General features: G+C 36.7%; 1 long non-coding RNA gene across 1 annotated transcript; it reads right to left on the bottom strand.

Moving 5' to 3' along the window:
- Positions 1–9,979: 9,979 nt before the first annotated feature.
- LOC125664092 (uncharacterized) lies at positions 9,980–11,110 on the bottom strand. The gene is made up of 2 exons (XR_007365714.2): positions 10,783–11,110; positions 9,980–10,402 (listed from the first exon to the last, which is right to left on the bottom strand). It is a non-coding gene; the product is annotated as an uncharacterized LOC125664092 (long non-coding RNA).
- Positions 11,111–15,945: the final 4,835 nt, after the last annotated feature.

Below are 15,945 nucleotides of genomic sequence, written 5' to 3'. Positions count from 1 at the left end.
GATTGATTATATATTGCTTGACGTCCTTCTAGAGAATTTTTCACTTATTTGGAGACGTCACCATTGCCGGTGAAGGGCTGCAAAATTTAGGCCTATGCTCGGTGCTTACGGCCTTTGAGCAGGGAGGGTTCTCTATCGTGCCACACTTGCTGTGACACGGGGCCTCAGTTTTTGCGGTCTCATCCGAAGGACCGCCCCATTTAGTCGCCCCTTACGACAAGGACAGAAGAGTACTGGGGACTATTCTAACTCGGATCCCCACAAAAGAAGACGGACAAGACGCATGTATATGTGTTGTTTTCAGAGTCTTAGCCATGTAAGGTTTGTAAACCACCGGTAAGTATCGATAAGATGGTATGAGAATCCATGCATGGGGGTATTAATATTGTCTTCATCAAGGAAATAGTGTTTTCGGTCCAGTTTGTGTGTATTTAATTTGTGGACAAGGTCACATACCAATCACAGCATAAATTTTGCTCTAATTTTCACAAAAGATACAAGCCGGTCCAGGTAATTAATTCAATTTAAACAACATTTTATTGGGCAACACGCATATTCTGTTTTAGCCCTCACTCTCTCTACATCAAGGTCACAGTGAATTAAAAACAGGTAGATATATCATGTGAACAAGATCAAATGTATGGGGAAAAAGAGATACAAAAATACATATATACTAATGAAAATAATCATAAAACAAGAGAAGAAAAAAGTCATGATAAATGTTAGTACATGTATAGGTTAATTCTGGCGCAATCTGGGTATATGGAGAGAGAGAGAGAGAGAGGAACTCGGCGGAGGTCGTTTGGTTTTAAACACCTGTATACACTTTCGACAATAAAACAAGGAAATTCTTTTCATCGACCATTAAAGTAGACTGTTCAGCATGTAATCACTCTTACCTGACGTTATTTAGGAACAAAGATTAATTGCTGTTAATTACAAGCTGCTGTTTAACCAATAAAAACTTGTATACAAAATGAGATAGTTTGTTTCTTTTAATATTTGTGCTAATTAAACCAGGATGATGCTCTTCACCACACACACACGTGGACGTTTCGAGGAACTGGAAGTATATGAATGAGTCTATCAAGCTTTTCCAATCGGCTGGATATTTATTATTTCACTATGTCTTCCTTTGTTTTCATACTCTGCTCCATCATCTGGTACGAGAGTAGGTAAAAACAAGGAAGGTGGTACTGGTCATTTGACACGAATATTACTATAACCCCTTACATATGACATGCAAGTGATCATAATGTAAATGTTTATCTCCTTGGTGATGGTCCGTTATTTCTACAGAATCAGTGCTTTAAACCACCACAGGAATGCATATACATGTATAACAGTTTTGGTAAACTAGTGAGTATATTGGTTGAGTTGAACATATCTTATTGCCATTTAGATTGATTGATTATACCGGTATATTGTTTATTGTCCCTCTCAATAAATCGGTCTCATCCGAAGGACCGTCCCATTAAAAAGCAAGGGGGTACTGATGACTATTCTAATCCGGATCGCCATGGGATGCAAAGAGACAAAAATGTATTGAGCAATCTGGGGTCTAACCCTGGATTCTTTCATACTAGCTTGGTGAGCTACTATATACAAAGTATAGCATTATAGAATTTAAACCTATTTTGGGGATTATAGCCAATTCCAAAACTTGGACAAACTTCTCTTTTTGAATAATACTAGCATACAATGCCATACAATGTACATATTATGTATAAGTGACTAAATAGAATATTCCTTAGTGTGTGAAAGACGGAGAAAGCATAATACTAGTATCATAATGTAAATTATTATTATTATTAAAATCTATAAAAGCGCACAATTTTACAAACAAAATGCAATCAATGGCGCTGTACATGTGTAGCGGTCGGCCGGGTTCGATCATAGGTGGCCAGTTAGCTCAGTTGGTAGAGCACCTGACTAGAGATTCAGGGGGCCCGGGTTCGAGTCCCGGTCTGGTCCGTTGCATTTTCTCCCTTTCCTGTTACATTTGGTACCGTGACCAGCCTCTGGAACTGACAGGTGAAAATGCCTGCCAGGGAATAAAGATCCTGGGTTGATATCTTCAGAGTGTGAAGATATTTAAGGAGGGAGGAATGTAGCGGTCAGCCGGGTTCGATCACAGGTGGCCAGATAGCTCAGTTGGTAGAGCACCTGACTAGAGAATTCAGGGGGCCCGGGTTCGAATCCCGGTCTGGTCCGTTGCATTTTCTCCCTTTCCTGTTACACATGCAAATTAAATTAAAAGATACACAAATTTAAAACATTAGATTTGACTGATTGTCAACATAGCAATGTCCATGAAGGAATAATAAGTTAGTTGAAAGCACTGATATAATACAACGATTTAAGTTGGCGCTTGAAAATATTACAGATGCTGATTGCTCTAATGTTTGTTGGAAGTTCATTCCACACGGTAGGTCCCGACATGGCAAATGACATTGAAGCAAATGTTTTGCGTTTGACTGCAGGGACATTTAGTGTTTTAGCGTTATTGTTTAGGGAGCGAATGTTGTATGGTGATGTTCGAACGCTCTGCATTTCTCTGAAGTATGCTGGACTTTCGCTACATATGCAACTCTCTATCGCTTACATTGTTAATTCAATTCAATTCTTTATTGTCCTTGAGTTATACAACTCATCGGAATACATCTAGTACATGTACATGTATATACACAATATATAAAATTGTATAAGATAAACAACAGGTGAGTGGACAGGAGAAGATAGGAGGAGAAGGAATTACAAATAAAAATAATATACATGTATATGTAATCGCATTATGAGATGCACATGGTATTAGAAAAATAGTATAATTATATTATTGATTTACAATGCTACAATTTCGTATTACAATTCAATGACTGTATAGTAATTTGAAGCAAAATGAATAAAAGCGGTATCACGTACAAATTTTCACTCATACTGAGACGTCACCAGCTGTAGGCGACGTACCACAGATTTAGACTTACGCTTACGGCCGTAGCAGTGAGAGCTCTTTAACGTGCCAACGTCTACCGCGGCACGGAACCTCCGTTTTTAAGGTCACATTTCTGCTTGGAAATAGGAGGGTTTTTTTTAAGTAATTGGTGTCGTTTCCCTTATTGCACTACTTATTGAATTCTATCTGCGAACTGCTTGTGGTGGAAATGATTAAAACAAAATTCAAATCTGCAAAAAAGTAGATAGTAATCTGAAGAGTAATGTGTCATTATTAGAAGTGGCACATGGTTGTTGGTACTGTATTTGTCGGGTAAACTGGAGCTAAATTGTTAAGAATTTTATACATGGTTACAAAATTGACTAGTCCTATCACGTTTTTCATCAAGTGGTTCATATATACACTATTTCTAAGTACATATAAGTACAACGAATTCCTTGTAGCTATTTCAGAGTTGAACTACATATTCTAGGTATGGTCTTATAAAAGCTATATAATTATATACATGTAATTTAGAAAGTGTTTTTCATGTTACAGTTGTTGGTTTTTTGTTGTTGTTTTTTTGTTGTTTTTTGTTTGGTTTTTTTTGTGTGTTTTTTTTTTAGAATTCCTATTTTCTTATAGGCTTTATTACAATTTCACCAACATAGTTTTGAAGACAGAGTGATTCCGAGATGTTTGTGCTCATGATGAAACTCTACTTGACTCTGCTCAAATAAATGAGTGTGTTACATGCATAATCATGTCAGCCTCTGGAGGTTGAATAAGTAAATATTGCACAGGTACTCTTAAAAATATTGGCTAATGATTGTGACCTTGTCGCACAAAGTGTTAACGTGCAGAATTTGCAAGGTACCTCAATACCTACAACACTACGTCAGGGCAAACTTATGGATGCGTGCTTTTTCAATATTAGAAATAGTATTCTTTATGAACTCCCTTAAAACCTTTACCTTTTCTTGAGTTGTTGTAGTCATAAGCAAAACTTAATAATTAAAACTTTTATTTTAACTCACTTTACTTAGATAAGGCTAGACATACATGTACGTGTTACATAAGTTTGGAATATGTTTCTTTAATACTTATGATGTTTGGTAGTCGTCAATAAAGCATTTGAATTTCATACTAAAAATGGTTTCAAGTATTGATTCCATTTTGTTCTTCTTTTTTTTTTTTTTTTTTTGTTGTTGTTGAAATGTGGGCATTGCTTAGGTATACATGTAATTTCCATTGATTAGAAGATACAGCATTGGAGTTAGGTTTGTTTATTGTTGTTCACGAATATATAATGATCTAGATTAGAGTGTTGTAAGGTATAAAAGAAACTGAGATGGGATCTGAAAGTAGGAGTCCCGTGGGGATCCGAGTTAGAATAGGTCCTCAGTTCCCCCATCGTCGGAAACCCACGGTCGGCGCACTTCTTTTACTTCCCGTGGGACACAACACCGATATTTTCGCTGGAAGGTGTCTCGGCTTCTCTATGCGATTGGTTGCATTACCATTCCTTATTGCGCTATTCAACCAATGAAAAAATTCCTTATTTCCATTGTTGGGGAGCATAAAAAATGTGGCATTCGAAGCGAAAATTTTGACTACGTTTAAGTTGGACAAGTTACAAAGCTTTCGGCGAGATGCTTTACAACTTCTTTGACAGTTTGTTTTGAAATTAATTTTATTTAAAATATAAACATACCTAACAGCTTATCTCTTTCCTCCTTCATCTAGTCCACTTTCATAATCATTAACTCGTTGGTTTTGCATACCCGATTTAATCTATTTAGTTGGGTAAAAGTTTAGGCATTCTAGAGCATAGGTGTACTTTTCAAGTGAAGTTTTTGAGGACAGAGCCCTGTAACCCCGATCTTTGATAGTGGCACAAAACACACACCGGGAATACTTACGGTGATTCTCAATGGTCCTCGATAGTTCACGTAAGGTCATGCATTTTAATGAGCTACGCGAAAATATCGCCGTTGTGTCCCACTGGAGGTAAAAGAAGTGCGACCGACCGTGGGTTTCTGACGATGCAGTTCCCCTTGCTTGTCGCAAGAGGCGACCTCGGGTGAGACCGCAAAACCGAGGCCCTGTGTCACAGCACGTGTGGCACGATAAAGGTCCCTCCCTGCTCAAAGGCTGTAAGTTTTGAGTTTTTGCTCCGCCCTTAAAACCGAGGGCACAGGAGTCCCGAATATATGCCCCCTTGTCCAAAAAGATGCTTCAGCAAATTTTTAAAGAATGGGAATGGTAGTTAAAAGAAGTTAAATATGTTCTTGACGGACGCAGGCCAATTGCAATAGGTCAGCTGAGTTTACTCAAGTGACCTAAAACCAACAAAAATAAACCAACCAATCTCATGAATCCCGCGTATGAATACAAATCTACTGATAAATATAGAAGGTCTATTTTAACGGCTGGGAATCGGCATACTTTTCACGAAGCGCTAACGACCCCGCGTGACGCGTCGCTATTTACATCCCATACTTTTCAAACATGAAATTAATTTCTTAGATATATGTCAATTACAGAACCTGAAACAAATTTGGTGTTATTCGTCCTTACTCATATTATCCTTGTAAGTCTCATCGTTCTAGATCATACAGTCCTGTCATCTAAATTAACTTGGTCACCCATCCGGGAAATGTAGGTCAAATGCAGCATATCCGAAATCTTACTACACATCTACGATTCTACAAGTTAAAATCAATTACCCTACCAGAAATTAAGAATTAGATCAAATGCCAAAGAAATTCCAATGATAGGGCTGTGGTCAAGATCGTTGCGGCTACGTAGTTTTTAATTTAAACTATGTTTTATTCACAAAGTGAATGGGATCGGGCAGCAGGCATAACCTATTTTAGCCCTGTTCTTACATCAAGGTCGAGTGTGAAATGGAAATACAAGGCACACACATATACAAATATATAGCATATACATCAGAGAACACCCACATGAACGTGCACATATATATAAATAAAAATACAAATAGACAGAAAAGTTTTGAGATATGCACACATACAGATGCACATATCCACACATATAGAAAGAATAAACATCAAGAAAAAGAAAAAACAAATGAAATAAAAACTGAAAAATATTTATACAATTTGAAAGAGAAAGAAAGAAAAGTAAGTATATATAACAAACAAAAGATAAAAAAAAAGAAAGGAAGGGGGACAGCGGCTACGTAGTGGCTAGATAGTGTTATGTAGTGACTAGATAGTGCTATGTAGTGGCTAGATAGTGTTATATAGTGGCTAGATAGTACTCCGTAGTGGCTAGATAGTGCTCCGTAGTGGCTAGATAGTGCTATGTAGTGGCTAGATAGTGTTATGTAGTGGCTAGATAGTGTTATGTAGTGGCTAGATAGTGTTATGTAGTGGCTAGATAGTGTTATGTAGTGGCTAGATAGTATTATGTAGTGGCTAGATAGTGCTATATAGTGACTAGATAGTGCTCCGTAGTGGCTAGATAGTGCTATGTAGTGGCTAGATAGTGTTATGTAGTGACTAGATAGTGCTACGTAGTGGCTAGATAGTGCTACGTAGTGACTAGATAGTGCTATGAAATTGAACGAACATTTAGACTGGTCCTACGTGGGGATATAACAATCGTTAATTCATACGGTGCGTTATATATACCTAGATATCTAGCCTATCTGCTACGATCCTGAACGCAACCCTAGACTCTATGGAATACCCATTACCGTCTTGTATATCTTTCAATCAACATTAAGCGAAATACCTCTTGATACATTTTGTATACTATAATGACAAGAAAGTACGAAATCTACACAGACAGACTGGTTTAAGATAGTACAGGCATAAGAAATCTACACAGACGGGTTGGTTTAAGATAGTGCAGGCATCAGAAATCTACAGACAGACTGGTTTAAGATAGTGCAGACATAAGAAATCTACACAAACGGACTGGTTTAAAATAGTGCAGGCATAAGAAATCTACACAGACGGACTGATTTAAGATAGTGCAGGCATAAGAAATCTACACAGACGGACTGGTTTAAGATAGTGCAGGCATAAGAAATCTACACAAACGGACTGGTTTAAGATAGTACAGGCATAAGAAATCTACACAGACGGACTGGTTTAAGATAGTACAGGCATAAGAAATCTACACAGACGGACTTGTTTAAGATAGTGCAGGCATAAGAAATCTACACAAACGGACTGGTTTAAGATAGTGCAGGCATAAGAAATCTACACAGACGGACTGATTTAAGATAGTGCAGGCATAAGAAATCTACACTGACGGACTGGTTTAAGATAGTGCAGACATAAGAAATCTACACAGACGGATTGGTTTAAGATAGTGCAGGCATAAGAAGATACAGATGTACCATGTTTAAAAATAAGTTTTACCGTCTGGGGGGATGTGCTTATAGAGACGTTACTCTTGAGAGAGAGAGAGAGAAAGAGAGAGAATTTTCCTGCAATAATACAAAGAGTACATTTCTATTTGTACAACTTGCACAGATATTTTCCATTTAAAGACTTGTGATAACAAGTTTGTATAACCGAAAGAAGCCCCTGGGCGATTTAGTTCCGTTAGTTTTAAAAGACCATGAGAAAAGTTGTGAAAGCCAAGTTTTTTCTCCCTCTCTATTTATTACAACACGAACAGGTAGTGCATTTAAGCATTAAATGTTGATGTACGGTAATATACTGCGGTGCTGCACATAGTTAACAGACTATATATATATATATATATATATATATATATATGCACATGTATATATATATATATATATATATACATGTATATACAAAGCACTGAAATTACCAACGACGCGAACAACCAGATTGTCAAATTTTCGGGTCGTCTCTTCTTCAGGACATACGAAAAGACATACAAGGTAATTGAACAAAAATTGTTAGATATATATATGCAAAATATATTTTCGTCTTTTTTAAATTCACCAAAATGTTTTTTACATCAACACCTTATTGATAATTTTTGTTTACAGTATACTATCTTAATAAATCAATTGATCCCAAATGGAAAGAAATATATAACAAAATTTCGGACGTCTTCACACTCTTCGAACATTGAGAAGGACAGGCATAAAAATATTTCAAGAAGTAATAGGATTTGTACATTTTGTAACCTAAATGAGTTAGAAGACAAATTTCATTTTATATTAAAATGTCCTTTTTATAACGGTTTAAGAATTAAATATATCAAACAAACAAAAAATGTATTACAAGAAACCCAGTGTCTTCAAATTAGTCAATCTTCTTAGTGTAAATAATACAAAAGAACTCAATAATTTAGGAAATGTCCTACAACAGGCTACAAAGTTACGATCTTTATGTAATTTATGGAATATTGTACTTGCAACGACATATTATTTACGCGCATTGTTATTCATGTATGTATATTGAAATGCATTGATTTTATATCCTCAAATTTTGATGTCTACTCACCCTCTACTGTGTGTTTTATTTGTATATATTTTGTAAATATGTTGTATTTATGACCAATGAGCTGTATAGCTTAAGGAAATAAAGAACCTAAACTCTTTACTAATTATAAATTAATTGAGGGGTTTGGACTGACCCATTTCATGCCTCACTGCTTGGCTTGTGACACTCTTAACGGTTGTTTGTATGGGTAGCGGTTAACTTTATGTAATTAAAGTGCGTAAAAGACACGTAGCTGCAAATGATTTTTATATGCCTAATCTTTTGTGCATACGTTCATTAAATTGTGTTTAGCTGTAATATAAATCTATTTCATTTGCATCGATTACTGATTGCACAGGTAACGTTATGGTTGATTGATTGATTAAATAATACTGTTTAACGTCCCTCTCGAGAATTTTTCACTCATATGGAGGCGTCACCACTGCCGGTGAAGGGCTGCGAAATTTAGGCCTATGCTCGGCACGTAGGCTTTTGAGCTAGAAATCTTTAGACCAAAAGAATGTGTGTTTCCTATTACATGAGACTTTGAAATAGGGTCGGTAGGTTGTTTTTGTTGTTTTGTTTTTGAAAATAGATATGTCAGATTTGAATTATGTGTACTTAAGGTTGTGTATTCAATGTTGTTGTTTGTTTTGAACAAGTGAACTCCAAACATTTTATGTTGAAGGTAGCGGTCAGATCTCCAATCAGCATATTTGGTTGGACATCGAATGATGTGCTATTCTGTGTATCGGTCAGAACGGTGTTGCAGGATACCGTCAGTTCAAAGCCCTTCGGCAGTACTCCATGATTTTCAGTAAAAACATTTAACAGTGACCTCCTGTTCTCAATGCACAATATTGCGTTTTTATCTGTTTTAAGGTGCTGGCATTTAATTTATTAACCCTCACGGCCAGCAAACTCGTTGCTGCCAACAAGTGCGCCGCATTACGATTCGTAATAAAAGAGACGTTTCGGGAAAGAAGACGATACAATTTCCGGAATATTTAATTTTTCACCGATTTCGTGAAAAAAAAAGTTTAGGGTTGGGAATTCGGCAGGTCGGGTAACCGGTAACACACATACATGTATTTTTATTTTATTTTTTTTGGTCTTATCGTGCCACACCTGCTGTGACACGGGACCTCGGTTTTTGCGGTCCCATTTAGTCGCCTCTTACACCAAGCAAGGAATACTGATGACCTATTCTAACCCCCCGGATCCCCACGGGACGGTAACGTTATGGCAATAAAGACATTTTAATACGTTTTCTGGCACTTCTGTATGTTACGGTAGATACTAGTATACCACGAAAAAACCTTTGTGACAGTTGGTAATGCCTAAATTTTTACTTGCAAAAGTAGAAATAAACGATATTTGAATTCGCGATTGCAAGATTCGTGGATTAACGCGGAATTAAATCCCTCGCGAATAGGTGATCTATATAAGGCCAAATAAAATTATATCTCTGTTTCCTGTTACATGTCAGAAAAAAATTGGGTAGGTAGGTAGGCTTTTTTTTTTTTTTTTTTTTTTTTTTTTGAATCAGGGAGCGTGTTGTACGAATTGTAGACACACAGTCCTCTACAAGTGCTAAAATAATTAATACTGGTTTTGTTTTCTTTTAATAAACAATCATTACAGTTTGTAATTCATTTATAAACATTAAAGGACACTTTAGATCAACAACAACATCCAAAAGTCACTCCGAACTGCCGTACAATCTGGCCACGACAGGTTTTTTGCCATCATTTTCACATTCATTACATAGAGGCAGGACGGTCTTGTACAGTTTTTTAAGTTCTGTTTTTGGGTCTGCCCCAGTGCAGCCACAATGAGCACAGACATCAACTGGTCCTAAGGCAGCGGTGTAGTAGGGTAGTTCAATAGGACTCTGACAGGTAATGTTCATCCGTGTAGTTAGCATGTTATACATGTGATGCTCATCTAGCAGCATAATTGTCCCACATGTATAGTCGAATTATGTGATGGCAACAGCCAGACTGCATAGCTGCCTCTTTGTTGTTAGCTGAAAAAGTCAACAAACAAGTTTCGTTTTACATTAAAGTACTTAAAAAGTAACATTAGACCATAATGAAGAAAAAAGCCCTAAATTCCCATCTAATTTTTCTGAAAATTTGGAACAGGTATGCATTTCATTAAGGGGAGTTAAAATTAAGGTGGGTGGGGATGAGAATCTAAGAATTATTTTATTAAGACCTTTGTAAACTTTACTATTGAAATCAAATGAGACACATTTTACTACAGGCTAGTATCAATCGTTTACAAACTAGAACAAGCCTCATGCTTTGAAAATTGAAAATTTAACTGTCTCAAATGCAGAAATTTTTGTTTTGGCTATTTCCGCAAATTAATTTATTTAGACTCTTATTCTTAAGTAACAATTACCTTTTTCCTGCTGTAGACCACACGAGGCTTTCTACATTCTACGCAGTTAATTACTGCTCGTGCATTTTGAAGTACCGGTTAATATCGGCAATTGTCAGGTTTGGGTTAACATCGAAAATATTATGGTCATCTACCGATGTTTTGACAAGAAGACTGCAATTTTTGGGCAACACCCCATGATCAGATTGAAATACTTCTTCAAGTGTCGTTCTATCCTCAACCGTCTTAAGCACGGACTTTTCATCTTTATGCTGGCACTTCTTAAACCTAAGAGCAAACAGGCTGCTCACCGACATGTGGGCAGCCATGATGACCTTGATGAGCTCCCTTGAAATGTACCGGAAGTTGAGTACAAGCAAATTCGGAACCGTGATTGCCGATTTCCCGGTCGATCGGGGACTTTTTGTTTTAACAACATTTTCGCCCAGTCAAGGCATCAGTCGGTGGGGTAACAGGAAACAGAGGTATAATTTTATTTGGCCTAATAGCATCTTGTACCTAAATTATGACACAGTTTACGCCTGTCAGATCGATCGATACAAAATTACATTTGTCCGATCAATCGATATACTTCGCCTCGACTCAATATAATTTCTTTTCTGTGACATTGCACGGGAAAATGTTTGATCTTGGCAGCTTCCGTAAAGGCACGTGGTAAAAATTGTTATATTTGAATAAAAAGACCTCTAAATGGGATACATTTTTCACAATGCAGCACGAGTTATTTCCCCCTGAACACAGGTTGCGGTCCACAATTCATAGCGTCAATAAAAGGATCATCGTCGGATACCCACGGCTGATCTCGTCTTCTGTTTTTCACAAGTGATGATTAGAAGAGTAGATCAGCCGTGGGTATCCGACGATGTATAAGGATTTACTATTTCTGATTGCAATTAAGTGCCAGTTAAGGGATTTTTCTGCAATTAATGTGACTGCAAAATAATTTTAGTCACTCATTTTATTTATGTGTCCATTGTGTGATTTTGTTCACAGGCAATGTTGGGTCATGATATAACAAACTCTGTATATATTAGTCCTCTGCTTATTTAGATCTACTTATTTATTAACTTTACTCAGTATTTTGGTCGACCAAAACACAATTAGATATGCAGAAATTACATGTGCAACAAACGCATGTACATTACATTGGCGGATCTAGAGGGGGTACTGATGTTGCAACACACACATCTTTGGTTTTAAAAAGAGAGTGTGAGAGAAAAAGAGAGATATATATCAGAGTACGCTATTTATATTTTTCTGGAAACATAATTTCTGCATTGATTGTAGGATAAAAATCTAAATTCAAGTACTTAGGGGGGGGGGGGATAAACTGGTTTTCTCGCATGTTGACAGAATTCATCTTGCATGGAGGTGGCGGACATATGTCACAATAGAAAGCGAATCAAATGATCCATCTTCCCCTTTGATTAACGTAGATGATCAAATATAAAGTGAACGTAAGCAAATTATCTCGTTTGGTGAATGGAGGTGTCTTTTCGAAAACCTTATATGGCCCTCAAAAGGGCCGTTGGTTTTCGACACCGTTTAAGGACGGTTTGTCTGTCTGTCTGTGGCGGGCTCTGGTGACTGAGTGTATGTCGGCCTGGGGACGATTTACTTTTCTGACCTAGTCTATAGGTTCAAACTCGTCGTCAGAGTCCATTAGGATCTCCCCGTATATTTGCAGTTCCAGACCTCGCATTTTCTCGTCCTGGAGTACGGCGTAGTCGTGGTACATGTTCTTGATTCCTTTAATGACGTCCAGTTGGAGGTGGTAGCTGTATCGGAACACGGGAAGGTTCATCTCCTTGGCCCGATCGTGTCTGTTCTGTAAGTCCGATAACCTGTGGTTAAGGAGAACTATTTGTTGATACGCCCGGTGGAGCTTTCTTTCCGTCTTAACCAACTCAATCTTCGCCAACTCCATCTTCATACGGTAAAGATGTTCCTCCAAAACGACGTCAGTCACCATGGCATATGTATCTTCGTCGACCGGCGATCCTGGGAAATATTGGTTTGAAGTGGATGGTTGTCGTTCCATTGTGAGAATGGTGAAGCTGTTCTTTCCAGCACGAGTTTATATAGGACAGGCTGAAAGTGTTCAACATGCCACGCGCAGATTGACCGTACTCAGGGGTTGTCACCTGCACGCCCGTCACCTATGAGCTGACCTCCGGAATGACATCTAATTATCACTATCACCGTTATCAATTATCTTCCTGCCAGATGTAAATACTAAATACCCCAGTAAGAGTAAATGTCAGAGATAATTAAACAGAGTGTACAATCAAATTATCTACCGACCTGAAGCTTGAGAGAGAGAGAAAGAGAGAGAGAGAGAGAGAAACAACTTAATAATTTCATATCAATGATTATTGTACATTTATTAAAAACCTTTTTCGTGTCGGGAATTTTCGTTTTCACGAATTTTCTATGGATACTTAAATAGAATTTAGAAAATGAATTGCCACGCTCGTCTAATTCAATTCAAAAGTTCCAATTATAAATAGCTCCATACATTTTTACTCATGAAATTGCCCCAATGTGTGTCTCTATCTAAATTTTCGTAATTATATTTTTTTTTCAATTTAAGTAAGGGATACAAGACTCCGATGGTCTATTATGTTAGATACGGGACTGGCACGAGCCGCGTAGCGGCGAGTGATCAGTCCCGTATCTGACACAATAGACCATCGGAGTTTTGTATCTTACTTAAAACATTGTTCTATCTAAAAAGAATTGCATTTGAACGCACAAAGAAAAAACCACGTACAAATATACATTGGTATAGACAAATATATTTACACCTTTCGTTTCTGATTTGTTTTTAATATTTAATATATTAGGAATTCATAAACTTTAATGGCACACGAGGTCAATTCTTGTCTTTAATTCACAAAAAACTGTTAGCTCATAATTTCAATTGTCATAATACGGTACTCCTAAAAAAAAAAGGTTTTGTTCTTCATGGAAAGCGAATCGAATGCTTCTATTGTCTGAAGACTGTACTCAACAAAACTGGTTTTCTTTTTTGGGTGAATGAGGGTACGTTAAGGGTGTTCGGAAAGAATCTTTTAGATAAAACAAAACATTGATTTCCCCCGTTCCTTTCTGGAAACCCTAATAATATGATACTGACACGTAGGCCTATAACTGGTATAAAAACAGAAGCCGCAGTCCTCCTTCAGCATTCAGTCCGGGTGCCTTGAAGAAATGGATTCAGATGATTGAAAAGTACATGAGTTTGCGGTAAGATTATTCATTATTTCTACAAATTCTCCTAAATATATTAACAATCTTTTTCACAGTGTTTATTTTGTTTAATTTCTGTTGGATACAAATTTCTTTTCAATCATTTGTAGCCCCAGTAGTGGAAAATGCAATGCATTATAGCTCAGACCAAAAATCGCTCCTAAGGGGAATGTATGGTACGACGACGTCCCAGTCGGAGTACATCAACTGCAACAGATTGTGGCCAAAATGTAGAGAGGCAGGATTAGATGGGTTTTTTTGTTTTTTACAAATCACTCTCTTCGGGCTACTGCCGCCACACGCCCATATGCTGCAGGTGTTGACGAGCAACTTATAGCGGGGAAAAACTGGTCACAGGTCATCTGCGATTCGCAACTACAAACGCACCTCTGAGGAACAATTACACGAGTGTAAGGGATTTGATTCAGAAACCGTCCAGTGTCCCCACCGGAGCCGAAGAAAGTGAAGCTCAATGAAAGTGTTTCCTTTGGATCGAGAAAAGAAATAAACATCACTGCCGGGGATGTAACAGTGAATTTGCGACTTCAATGTGCATATATTTAAATGAATGATTGTGACATGGATTTATAACTGTGGTGCCTAAACGATTTCATATACAGTAAAATCGGATTATACACGAAACACTCATTTCGTATAATTTACTGGAATATTTCACGCCTTCAGAAATAATAAATATGTTTTCTCGCACAACGAAGAGTGGTCTTTATTCCTGACTTTTACTGTCAGTCCAATATTTCTCATAATATTGGCCTGCTCTTAATAATACTGAACTATGTTCAGTACCGTATGAAAAATAAAGTACTGTCAAGACAAAGAACTGACGTCACAACAATGTTTTAAAAATGAAATACATATGATAGATTTAATAAACATCAAGGACACTTAGAAAGTTTCGTTTTAAAACATTGTGCTTACATGCGAACTTTTGCATAGATTTACTCTATAACATAGAAATATCTAGAATATATATATATATATATATATATATATATATATATATATATATATATATAATATATATTCCATATTAAGAACACATACACGCACACATAAGAATTCAAACAATGAAATGCATGTTGTATGAAATGAAATGCATGTTGTGTGAAATGAAATGTATATTATATGAAATGAAATGTATATTGTATGAAATTGTATGAAATGAAATGCATATTGTGAATAGCCGTGTCGGTTGTGACAAATACAAAGGGGATTTAACGTGTAAAACTAGTAGTACTGTAGATTATTTGTTAGCCAGTGTACATATTTTTGAGATGTTAGATGAGTTGGAAGTTGTTGATTTTTGCAATTTGTTTCCTGATGTACATAATTCTATATCATTTTTCTTATGTAGCAGTAATAGGGCAGCTACAAAAGAAACAGGTATAAATCACTCAAGTGTAAAATTGTGGTGTCCAGTAAAACGCTGATTTTAGTGACAGTGTTGACACGCTCACTGTAAAAGGCATTGAAAGTAAACTTGATGATATGTATAGTGAGAATGGCATGGTAACCAAAGAAAAATTCAACCACGTAACATAGATTTTAAACAAGCATTTGATATGGTTTGGAGCATAAACTATTGAAAAATGGGAGTAAGGGAAAATGCTTCAGTTACATTAAAAATATGTACGAAGGTATTAAGTCTATGGTGAATCTAAATGGTACAACTACAGATCGCTTTAACTGTAACATTGGGGTCTGCCAAGGGGAAAATTTGTCACCTTTTCTCTTTTCCTTATATATCAATGATCTGGAACAGTTTTTGCTGGATAAAAACATTCTTGGTTTGCAAAGTGTAACAAGTATACTTGAAGATGAATTATATGTATATCTGAAAGTTCTTATTTTGTTATATGCTGACGATACTGTTATTATAACTGAATGTAAATG

This window comes from Ostrea edulis, chromosome 1, assembly GCF_947568905.1.
Source record: "Ostrea edulis chromosome 1, xbOstEdul1.1, whole genome shotgun sequence".
Lineage (NCBI taxonomy): Eukaryota > Metazoa > Mollusca > Bivalvia > Ostreida > Ostreidae > Ostrea > Ostrea edulis.
Note: the sequence above shows the minus strand (reverse complement) of the source record. Positions and strands in the feature narration are given on the sequence as shown.